Source organism: Myotis daubentonii, chromosome X (genome assembly GCF_963259705.1).
Source record: "Myotis daubentonii chromosome X, mMyoDau2.1, whole genome shotgun sequence".
Taxonomy (NCBI): Eukaryota; Metazoa; Chordata; class Mammalia; order Chiroptera; family Vespertilionidae; genus Myotis; species Myotis daubentonii.
In genome coordinates, this window is record NC_081861.1 from 124,054,001 (window position 1) to 124,066,815 (window position 12,815).

Below are 12,815 nucleotides of genomic sequence, written 5' to 3' on the forward strand. Positions count from 1 at the left end.
CTAGCAGGTCTGGCTCAGTGGTTAGAGCATCTGCCCAGGGAATGAAGGGTCCGGTTCGATTTCAACTAAGGGCACATATCTCAGTTGCAGGCTCTATCCCCTGACCTGGTTCAGACGTGTGCAGGAGGCAACCAATTGATGTGTCTCTCTCACTTTGATGTTTCTCTCTGTCTCTCCCCCTCCTTTCCACTCTCTCTAAAAATTAATGGGAAATTTGATTTTGTTAATCCTCAGTTGCGTTCTTTTACCACACAGTGTTATCTGAGAAGAAATTACTTCAATACAAATTGTGAAGCTCCTACATGGTTAAAATGTACACATTTCTCATCAGTGGTGCTTAGAATAGCTCCTTAGAAGAGAAAAATGCTTTAGAATCTAAGTACATGTGAGAGATTTCTTTTCTCTATCTTTATTCTCCCATTTAAATAAAGGGCTCAGTTGTATATTAATGCTTCAAGGTCTTGACCACTTTTTATCTTGAAAAAACAAAGAGAGAAAATGTTTGTCATTCCAGGAGCATAATCAGTTGAGGCAGCACACAATGACAGAGTTAATTCACCGATGGCATTTGCTGCCATAGCTCCATTGAGGCACAGAGGACATGAAACAATGGCCTTTTTCACAAGTGCAGCTTTCACCACAACCTGCCTGTCCCTGCACAACAGGGCATCCGAGCGCCAGCCCAGAGCGCGGCAATTGTCAGTGAACAACAGCCCAGAAGAGACAAGAGGAGGTTTGCGGTAAATAAAGCAAGAACCCCCCCAGCAACTTGGATCTCTGCTTATTCAATCACTGGGACGCGACTAGCCCTCTGAGCTTGAGTTTGAGCTTAACCTTTGGTCAAGTGCTCCAATAAGCCCAGAGAAAGAAAAATTTCACTCGTGACTCCAAAGAACTCCAAAGAAAGGACACTAGAAAAATAGGGAAAGCAGGACAGGAGCTGACATGGTGGGCCACCAGGAATGCACCATGGAAGAGGACAGCAGAGACAATTGCACTCCCAAGTTCTGGCACAAGGTACTGTACATGCTTGTTTGTTGATTTTTGCCTCTTTGAATATCCAAGTAGCTTCAAAAAGTAAAGTCTTATGTATCTGCAAGTATAATGGACCTGTACTAATGAATAGAGTCACACTCAGAATGGAAATATTACCCTCTCTGTTTTAAGGTGATACAAAAGAAAAAATATGGCTAATATTTATTTATTTCCCTTACAAAGCATGCAAGATCCCCATAGAGTTAGATGATAGGAACAAATTCTCTTTCTTAAAAACAAAGCAAAACAAAAAACCCAAGTCATATCAGGATAAGGAAATGTAGGTAGCTTAAGGGGAAGAATGATGTCGTGGGAGCCTGGGGGTGATGGAGAATGTTTTATTCATTTTTAATGTATTTTTTATTGATTTCAGAGAGGAAAGGAAAGGGAGGGAGAGATAAGAAACACTGCACACCCCACACTGGGGATCGAGCCCACAACCCGAACATGTGCCCCGACTGGAAATTGAACCGTGATCTGGTTCATAAGCTGACACTCAACCACTGAGCCACGCCAGCTGGGAACAATGGAGAATGTTTTAGCAAAATATTCATTATCTATACATTAGAAATTCTCCTAGTAGAAAGGTCACAAAATCCTGATTACGACACCCACTTCTGGATTCTTTGCAATGCAACTAGCACATAAGTGGGACGACCTTGTGTGAGCTTTTATTTATTTGGGGAGGGGGAGGTGCTTAGGGGAATGTGCATTTTAGTGGAGCCTTGTTTTTGTGTGTGCATGTTTGTTTTAAATATTTATTGTTGAGAGTATTACAGGTGTCCCCATATTTTCCCCTCCACTCGGTTCCCACAACCTCAGGCCTTCACCAAGTGATGTGAAGAAGAGGTTAGGACCAAGGAAAGCTTCCTAGCAATGATGTAATTTCTCTGCTTCATGGTAAAGCTGGTTTCATGTCACTTCCTTGAAAGTGGTTTCTCAGGCCTCAGGACACAGGCCCCGCTCTTTTCTGTCCCAGCATCCCTTCAGAACCCTTGAAGTGGTTGTGGATGGCTAGTTAAAGCACCATATGCCCCAGAAAGTAGTATAGGTCCGAATCCACAAGCACTTGATCTATGATTGGTAGAGCATTTACACACGCAATCTCTTTCCCATTTGCCTCCATATTATCTCAGATTTAGAGACATTTGTGTGTTGAAGGCTCATGAGTTTTACCAGCTCATTTTATTGAGTTAAGGGGGGAATCAGGAGGCATTTTACCCATTCATCGCTCATCGTTCTAAAAACAGATTTGAAGTGGTATCAAAACAACTAAATTCAGCTTCTGACTGGTGCAGATGTGTACAACTGAAATTATCTTTCTAGGTCCAGTCATGTAAAATTAAATCTGCAAATATCACTCTATACTCTTATACCTTTTGTTAATTAAAAAATAGCCAATGGATTCTAATCTCATGAATCTCCCAATACCATCTTTTGTCACTTATAATAACAACTGACATTTTTAGTCCTTAGTAGGTGGCATGCCCTGTACTAAGTACATTACATGCCTAATTTCATGTGATTATATTCAACAAAAGTGCTCAAGCTCCTAATAACTAGCCTATTTTGCTAATTGGTGCCTCAGTTTTCCCTAGTTAAATGGAATGGATTCATTCAACCTCCTTGGGCAATCAAGATGAATTACATTATTAAATGTAACAATAATAAAGAAGTGATTGCATTAACATTTTAATCATGATTTTCAGTTCTCAATATACGTTTCATACACAAACTGACCTTGACTTTTATAGACTGAACTTTCTGATTGCCAGCCCTTATGTGCATTATACATTGGTACTCCCAAGCTGACACATGACCATTTCGGACTATTGCTAATGGTGCTGTTTACCAGCTGATAGTTATAAGCATTGTCATTAAATATTATATCTGAATGCTGAGGATAATTATGAATTTAATAATATTTTTTATCTCTCGAGGAATAAAAATTCCCTTTAAATGAGAGAGTTGGTTGTCCACTTTCCACATATTTAACTTTGGTTCTTGATTGACACTTATTTGGAAATAAGAGAATGCCTGAACATATCTTAATTCATCTTGCCCCAATTCCTGTGAGGAAAATATTATGTTACTCTCATTTTCAAGTAAGAAAAATGAAGTTCACAGAGGTTCATTAAATAAACTGTCCAAGGTAGTAAGGGTAGGGCTGGAATTCAGTTTCTTGGATTCCAATTTTACCTTTTCTTTCAACTTACACTGTCAAGTAAGGTAGCCTCTAGCCATTTATGGGTATTTAAATTTAAGTTCATTAAATAAAATTTAACATTTAGTTCCTCAGTTACACTAGATACATCTCAAATGCTCAGTAACCACCTAGCTACCTTATTTTGGACAGCTAGATAATGCACATATAGACTATTCCATCATGACAGAAATTTCTATTGGTTAACGTTGCTTTAAGCTGTAATGTCTCTTTTAGATATGTTAACACGTTCTCAAAATATATTGCAGTTCTGTTACAAGTAATATGGATTTAAAATTTTACAGTAAAATCTCATTTATTTGAAGTCTCCTCATTTGCATAGCACCAAGTTAACTTTGATCTGCAAATTAATAATATAGATAAGAGTCAAGGAGACACTAAACGCACTTCAGAGACCAAAGCTTTTTAAGCACCATCAAATAATTTCAGAAGCACTCACTTAGATGCAAGCAATTGATATGATAATTACACATCATTTTTATTTATTCATTAAAACAGGGATCCCCTAAGGTGCCCTGGTAGGAAATAATGTGGTTAGCCTAGTTCTTTCTGGCAACCATTCTGCTATTTTTAATTATATGTAAAATTATTTTATACTACTGATTTACCTTCTTCTGTTCCTTTGGATCATAAATTTGTAGCATAAAATACTTTCATGCTGAAATTTTTACTAGCTCAAGATCTAACTCCAAAGCTCTTGCTTCTTCCACTATCTCCCAGGATTCCCTGAAAGGAGTGCTTCTGTGGGCCCCCCAGAGAGCAAGACACATTGTAGGGGTTTGATAGTTAACTACAGATTGAATGACAGAGATGGTTCTTTCAAGATGCCACTTATTGGAGTGGACTCCAATTTTCTATAGCGAATTCATAGATCAAAATGAAAACATTTCTTCTTTCCTCTACCAGTCTTTGCTGAAAAATCTTCATGGTGAGATAAGGGCTTCCATTCCCACTCAACACCCCTACATTCTGTCTCTATGAATTTGCCTATTCTGGACATTTCCTATAGTAGAATCATACAATATGTGGTCTTTTACTAGTATGTCTAGCTTCTTTCACTTAGCATATGTTTTCAAAGTTCATTACTGTTGTGGCATGTATCAGTACTTCATTCCTTTTAATGGCCAAATAATATTCCACTGTATGGATATACCATAATTTGTTTCTCCATTCATCGGTCAATGGATATTTGGGTTGTTTTCACTTCTTAGTTATTGTGAATAATGTTGATATGACATTCGTCTACAAGGTTTTTTGTGGACATATATGTTCAAGTCTCTTGGGTATATACCTTTGAGTGGAGTTGCTAGGTTAACTCTATTTTTAATTTTTTGAGAAAGTGGCAAACTGTTTTCCAAAGAGGTCACACCAGCCCTGGCCAGTTTGACTCAATGAATAGAGCATCGACCTGTGGCTTGATGGGTCCCAAGTTCAATTCTGGTCAAGAGCATGTACCTCGGTTGCAGGTTCAATCCCCAGTAGGGGCTGTGCAGAAGGCAGCCAATCGATGATATTCCTCTCTCGTTGATGTTTCTATCTCTCTATCCTGCTCCCTTCCTCTACAGCAATGTGTGGAGGTTCCATTTTCTCTATATCCTCTACAACACTTACTTTACATTCTTAAAAATTATAGCTATTCTAGTGGGTGTGAAGTTGTATCTCATTGTGGGTTTCTTTTTAAATCCTCCTCCAAGGAATGAGGATATTTTTTCCATTGATTTTTAGAGCGAATGGAAGGGCGGAAGAGAGAGAGAGACAGAGAGAGAGAGAGAGAGAGAGCGAGAAAGAGAGGGGGGTGAGAGAGACACATTGATTGGTTGCCTCCCTCACAAGCCCTGATTGGGGGCAGGGATCAAATCTTGACCCGGAATAAAACCTGAGGCCCTCCAGTGCACAGGCTGGTGCTCAAACCACTGAGCTGTGCCAGCTAGGGCTCATTGTGGTTTTGATTTGCATTTCCGTAATGGCTAATGATGTTGAGCATTTTTTGTGTGTTTATTGGCCATTTGTATGTGTTCTTTGGAGAAATATCAATTCAAATCCTTTGTCCATTTTATTTATTTATTTTTGTTACCCCTCACCTGAGGATACTTTTCCACTGATTTTTTTTAGAGAGAGTGGAAGGGAGGGGGAGAGACAGAGAGAGGAAACATCAATGTGAGAGAGACACATTGATTGGTTGCCTTCAGCATGCACCCCAACCAAGGTACGTGCCCTTGACCAGAATCGAACCCCGGACCCTTCAGCCCATGGGCCAACATTATATCCACTGAGCCAAACTGGCTAGGACCATTTAATATTTTTAAGTTAAATTTATTGGGGTGACATTGGTTTTTAAGGTTATATAGGGTTCAAGTGTACATTTCCATGATACATGATCTGTATATTGTATTGTGTGCCCACCACCCAAAGTCAAATCATCTTCTGTCCCCATATATTTGGCCCCCTTTACCTTTTATACTTCCACAACCCCCTTCCCTCTGGTAACCATCATACTGTTGTCTGTGTCTATGAGTTTCTGTTTTATATCTGAAACACCACCGCCCAGCCCAACAGTGGAGAGCTGCACTGCAGAACCCCATGCTCTGTCAGGAGTCTGCTGGCTTAGTCACTGTTCGCTCTACTCCACTTGCCCTTCTGGACTGCCCTCCAGCAGCTCTCTGTTCCTCCTGGTCAAAGAAAGTGCCTGCTACCACTGGCTTCCTCCCCTTTCCAGGCTGAGTGCACCACGAGCTACAAGCTCTGGGCTGCAGGGCTGAGTCTGAGGGCCATCTGAGCTTTCCTCCCCTCTAACCTACCCTTATATTCCCAGTTGCCCACCTTTAGATGTTTCAATACACAGGTCTTGCAGGTGTGCCTTTGTATTGAGCAGGGAATTCTTTGTTGAATTATAGTTGGTTAACTTGTTGAAATTTCAGGGGGAGAGGCCAAAGGAATCTTTCACTTGGCCATTCCTCTGATGGCAGTCCTATGTCCATTTTAAATTATGTCATTTGTCTCAAAGACCTATCTCTGCCCTAAAGTAGGGTTTCTCAACCTTGGCATTTTGACATTTGGGGCCAGATCATTCTTTTCTGTGAGGGATTTTCGTGTGTATTGTAGGATGTTTAGCAGCATTCCTGGTCTCTATCTAGATCAGCCGTGGGCAAACTACGGCCCGAGGGCTGGATCCAGCCCGTTTGAAATGAATAAAACTAAAAAAAAAAGACCGTACCCTTTTATGTAATGATGTTTACTTTGAATTTATATTAGTTCACACAAACACTCCATCCATGCTTTTGTTCCGGCCCTCTGGTCCAGTTTAAGAACCCATTGTGGCCCTCGAGTCAAAAAGTTTGCCCACCCCTGCTAGATGCTAGTCACATGCCCCTCCCCCACTTGTGACAATCAAAACTCTGTCTAGACACTAAAAATTCACCCTTGGGAGGGGGCATAAAATCTCCCCTAGTCAAGAGCTGGTGCTCTAAATAATCCTCCTATGCAGCTAAGAAATACATGGAAACGTAACCCAGTTTTAAGTGGAATGTTGAGGGCAGAAGTTTATCTGAGTGGGTTGAGGATGAGACAAGAAACTGGACCCTGGGAGTGTGAACTAATCTCCCCAATATTTATTTTATGAGAGATTAATATCAAGATTATAAATGAGACTTAGGGAACATTATGAGATAAACAGTAATCCTATATAATAAAAGGCTAATATGCAAATCGACTGATAAACAGTAATCCTATATAATAAAAGGCTAATATGCAAATCGACTGAACGGTGGAATGACCGGTCATTATGACACGCACTGACCACCAGGAGGCAGGTGCTCAACATAGGAGCTGCCCCCTGGTGTTCAGTGTGCTCCCACAGGGGGAGCACTACTCAGCCAGAAGCTGGGCTCATGGCTGGTGAGCACAGCAGCAGTGGCAGGAGCCTCTCCTGCCTCCGCAGAAGCACTAAGGATGTCTGACTGCTGGCTTAGGCCTGTGGGACTATGCTGTCAGTCAGACATTCCCTGAGGATGCCTGGACTATGGAGAGGGCACAGGCAGGGCTGAGGGATGCCCCCCAAGTGCACTAATTCCGTGCACTGGGCCTCTAGTTTAATATAAAAACACAAAAGGAGTTGTAAGACTATATATGAAAGTATCAAAAGTATGACATAGTATATCTAAAACAATAAGGTTTCTGAGAAGGGGAATTTACTATGAGCTGGTCTCTGGGGCAGAGTGTCATCCCTTGACCCTCCTAGGCATGAAGTACAAATGAATGTTAAGTGCTCTTGCCTTTCCTGGTAGGTAGCCCTCTTGGCTTCACTTCTCAGGTTAGTCTCATCTCTAGGTGTGGACGTGTACATATCTGTGTCAGAGATAGATTGTTGGGTTGCAAGGAATAGGACCCATTAAGTTAACTTTTTCATTAGGGAGGAATGCAAAGGCTGACTATTAGAATCTACAGAAAGCTGAAAAGTAGGCTTCAGGAAGAACAGAACCCAAAGCAGCTTGAAAAGCCCTTGGAAAGAGCCATTTCTGGACATATGTACTCCAATGCTCTGCTCACAGCTCAGCTCCCGACCCACTCGGCCTCCATCTCTTAGTTCTAATTCCTGACGGAGGGAATCTGAGGATCTGAGAAACCACTGAAGAGGCCCTGGTGTGGCTCTCTTAATCAGGTGTCCCAACCCAATTCCCTGGCTGTTGGGCGAGGCAGTTTTCATAGAAGGGTTGGAATGGGGGAAGGGAGAATAAAGAAATAGGAACACATCATAGATCCTTAAGCCATTCCACCACCTTTTTATCCTCTCACTCTTTTTTTACCTCACTGACCCCCAAAACACACACCACGTCTCACAGAAATGGCCTTACTATTGTTTTCCAGCGAATACACAGCTACCATCATTTATTTCACTCTTCTTCAGTGCCTATGGCACTGTGGTCTTGACCTCAAGTATCCTGACATTAGAAAGGGGATGGGGTGGGTAAATTACTCATAATGTTTTTTATTTAATAATGACATGGCAGGCAAGTATCATCTAAACTGCAACAGGCTATATTAATAAGAGAAATGTTTGGGGAGTAGTGTCTGAATGCCTTTCATTCCAGTCCTCCCCCATTAGTGTAACAGTTGGGAATAAAGATGACTGAGATGTTGGAAGATGATACATCCTTCCCACAAGTTAATAAAGTGATGCCACCCTTCACCATCTATTAATTAAGAAAGTAATCCGTGCATGTGTTGAGTTTGCTATTTGAAACTCAAAGGCAATGAAATCAGAACACTACGCAGATTTTTTTTTCTCATAAAGAAATGAATAACAAAATAGGGCCACAGAGCTAGAGTAATCACATTTTGAATGATTTCTCCTGAGCATGCCTTTAATAACCTGTATGTGTTAGGTAAGAACAAAAAAAGGCAAAGTTAATTATTTAGGAAAAGCCTCATCAAGGAATTTTGGTTACATTAGCTCAGGGTTTCTCGGCCTTGGTACTACTGATATTTGGGGTCAGATAGTTCTTCATTGTGGGGAGCAATCCTGTGTATATAATAGGACTAGAGGCCTGGTGCATGAAATTCGTGCACGGGAGGGTGTGTCCCTCAGCCTGACCTGCACCCTCTCCAATCTGGGAGCCCTCAGGGGATGTCCTACTGATGGCTTAGGCTTGATCCCCATGATTCTCTGCTCTCTCCAGGGCCTGCCTGCTCCACACCACAGTGACTGCCAAGCAGGCCGTGCTGGGTGCTGCCTGTGGGCCACACTTGCCTGCTCTCCGGTCACCACAGCGACAGCCAAGCGGGCCATGCTGGGAGCTACCTGCTGGCTGCGCTTCCTTGCTCCCGGGTTGCTGCAGTGACGGCCAAGCGGGCTGTCCTAGGAGCTGCCTGTGGCTGCACTTGCCTGCTCCTGTGTCCCTGCCGCAACGGCCAAGCAGGCCGTGCTGGGAGCTGCCTCCTACCTGCTGTCAGTCTCCATGGAGGTGATGAGGTTAATTTGCATACTCATTCCTGATTGGCTGGTGAGTGTAGTGGAAGGATGGTCAATTTACATGTTTCTCTTTTATTATATAGGATGTTTAGCAGCATCCCTGGACTCTAACCAGGAGATACCAATAGTACCCCCACCCAAGTTGTGACAACCAAAAATATCTCCAGATATTATTAAGTGACCCCTTTGGGGCAAAATCACCCTAGATTGAGAACTATTGAATCAAACACATACATTCCTTCTTACTCCTCATCCCCTGGGTCCCTCCAGGGTTTGCAGTTTTAAACCCTGAGAACCAAACATTTCATACCAAGGCCATCTACATTTTCCAGGGAATTATTTGAAAAGAAATTGACTAGATCAAAGTTACTTGTCCCCAGAACAAGAAGGGCTCTTTGCATTTCTGTATTGAAAAGTGGCTGACAAAAAGAACAAAGGAAGAAGGTCTAAACAAAGGTATTTATTTAGGGCACTAGCTAAACGCTTTACTTACATTTAATTCCTATGAAATCCTCAGGGGCATTATTAGCCTTATTTTGTTGGTGAGGAAACTGAGGCTTAAAGAGTCTAAGTCATTTACTCAAGAAGACACAGTCGTAATTTGGTAGTGGAGCTAGAAAGAAGTCTGAAGGCAAAGATCAGGCATTTATGCATATTGCCTCCGTATATGCACTTAAAGTGATAGATATTTAATAAACCAAGGTGACCGATTTTTATGTTTTCTAAAAAGACAACTTTTAACCCTGGCCAGTGTGGCTCAGTTGGTTGAGCATTGTACTGTGCACCCAGAGGTCACTGGTTCCATTCCCAGTCAGGGCACATGCCTTGGTTGCTGGCTCCATCTCCAGTAGAGGGCATGCAAGAGACAGCTGAACCATGGTTCACTCATCAATGTTTCTCTCTCTCCCTCTCCCATCCTCCCACTCTAAAATCAATAAAAACATTTTTTTAAAAAATATTTTATTGATTTTTTACAGAGAGGAAGGGAGGAGGAGAAGGATAGAGAGTTAGAAACATTGATGAGAGAGAAACATCGATCAGCTGCCTCCTGCACACCTCCTACTGGGGATGTGCCCACAACCTAGGTACAGGCCCTTGACTGGAATCGAACCTGGGACCCTTCAGTCTGCAGGCCGACGCTCTATCCACTGAGCCAAACCGGTCAGGGCCAAAAACATATTTTAAAAAATATAACTTTTATTATGGAGAAATACAACCATATGCAAAATTAGGCAAAACAGTGTCTTCCTATTTGTGCTGTTTATGTACTCCTTACCTAGCTTCAATGATGATCAACTCATGACCAATATTTTCCACAGTTGAGGGTGGAAAATCTAAGCACAGAAGAAGGAAATACAAGAAATGTTGACAGTGTTAGTAATCACTAGTTATAAGGACTTTAGGGCTTTGTTCTTTTTTTACAATTATGTATTCCCCTAACCTTTTAAAATAATAAAGCAAAAATAAATTTTTTTGTTAATCTTCACCCAAGGATATTATTTCCCATTGACTTTTAGAGAGTGGAAGGGAAGGAGGGGGAGGTAGAGGGAGAGAGAGAGAGAGAAAGAGAGAAATATCGATGTGAGAGAGATGTGGTTACCTCCTGCATGCACCCCAACTGGGACTGAGGATCAAACCTGCAATGCAGGTATGTGCCCTTGACCGGGAATTGAACCCGTTACCCTTTGGTAAGCAGGCTGATGCTCTAACCACTACACACACTGGCCAGGGGTAAAGCAAAGATAATCTATATATCTATATACATAAAAGCCTAAGTGACCATTACGACCGAACGACTGGATTGACCGGTCAACCAGTCACTATGACACGCACTGACCACCAGGGGCACTCAACACAGGAGCTGCCCCCTGGTGGTCAGTGTGCTCCCACAGTGGGAGTGCCGCTCAACCAGAAGCTGGGCTCACTGGCTGGCGAGTGCAGCTGCAGTGACAGGAGTCTCTCCCAACGCTGTGCAGTGCTAATAAATGGCAGCAGCAGGCGAGTGGTGGCAGCAGGCGCAGTGGGCCAAGATAAGCACAAGTGGTGCAGCGCCTGGCCTCACCTCGGGCTCCTCCTTGGCCGCCTGCCACTTGGAGCACTGCTACATCACTCAGGGGATGTCCCACTGCTGGTTTAGGCCCGATCCCTGCCGGCCAGGTCCAACTGCTGGGTTAGGCATGATCCCTGCAGGCGGACCTAACCTGGCAGTGGGACATCCCCCGAGGGGTCCTGGATTGTGAAAGGGCACAGGCCAGGCTGAGGGACCCCCCCTCATCCCCCCACCCCCACACATGAATCCATGCACCGGGCCTCTATATAATAAAGGCCAATGGCCGTAATGACCAAAATGACCAAACAAACGGTCACCAGGAAGTGCATGGAGCACCTCTTGGTCCCTCCCCTGTGGTCCACAGGCTCCTATCACAGCAAGGCTGGTGGCCGGCAGGTGAGCAGGGTGGTGAGCGGGTGGGCACGGTGAGGCAGGCGTAACAACCTTGCCACCACTGCCATGGCTGTGGATCACGCCCAGAGAGAGGCCCAGAGATAGAGGCAGGACCTGATCTGAAGCCGCGAGGAGGCTGTGGATCAGGCCCGGAGATAGGCCTGGAGAGAGAGACAGCTGTCAGCAAGGCCGTTCTGGATTTCCCAGAGGAACCAATGGCTGCCTAGGAGGCGGAGCTTTTGATGCTGACTGGCATAGAAACCAACCAATCAGAACCAAATCTGGGTGAACTGTGAGGAGCCAATGGCTGCATAGTAGGTGGAGTTTTTGACACTGACTGGCATAGAAACTGACCAATCAGAACCAAATCTGGGTGAACTGTGAAGGCAGAACCTAAGGTGGGGCTGAGGAGGGGTTTTAAGGGCAACAGCTATTTGGTGCAAGGTGTAAGAAAGTGGTTCAGTTTTTTAATGACCGGTTTGGCAGCAAAGTGCATATGGCTGGCTATCAGTCCAGATATAGGGGTTATGTATTTTTGTCTGCCAAAAGGTTTGACCTCCTGCTGAAAAAGGCTCCCCCCACCATTTAAGCAATCCTATCCTATGTAATCTATCTATACTAATAAAGGGGTAATATGCTAATTAGACATGGTCAACTGGCCATCTTCCAGATGTCTGACTTCCTTCTGGACAAAGCCATGGTGGTGGGGGCCGAGGCAGAGGCAGTTAGGGGCGATATCAGGCCGGCAGTGGAGCGCAGTTGGGGGCAAGATCAGGTCAGCAGGGGAGGGCAGTTGGGAGCAACCAGGCCGGCAGGGGAAGGCAGTTGGGAGCGAGATCAGGCTGGCGGGGGAGGGCAGTTGGGGCATTAGGCAGGCAGGCAGATAAGTGGTTAGGAGCCAGTGGTCCTGGATTGCAAGAGGGATGTTTAAAACTGACAGTCGGACATCCCCTGAGGGGTCGCAGATTGGAGAGTGTGCAGGCCGTGCTGACGGACACCCCCGTGCACAAATTTTATGCACTGGGCCTCTAGTATATATGTAAAAGCCTAAGCAACTGGCCAACCAGCTGACCAGCCAACCAGCCGGTAGCTATGAAGCACACTGACCACCAGGGGGCAGACGCTCAACACAAGGGCAGAAACCA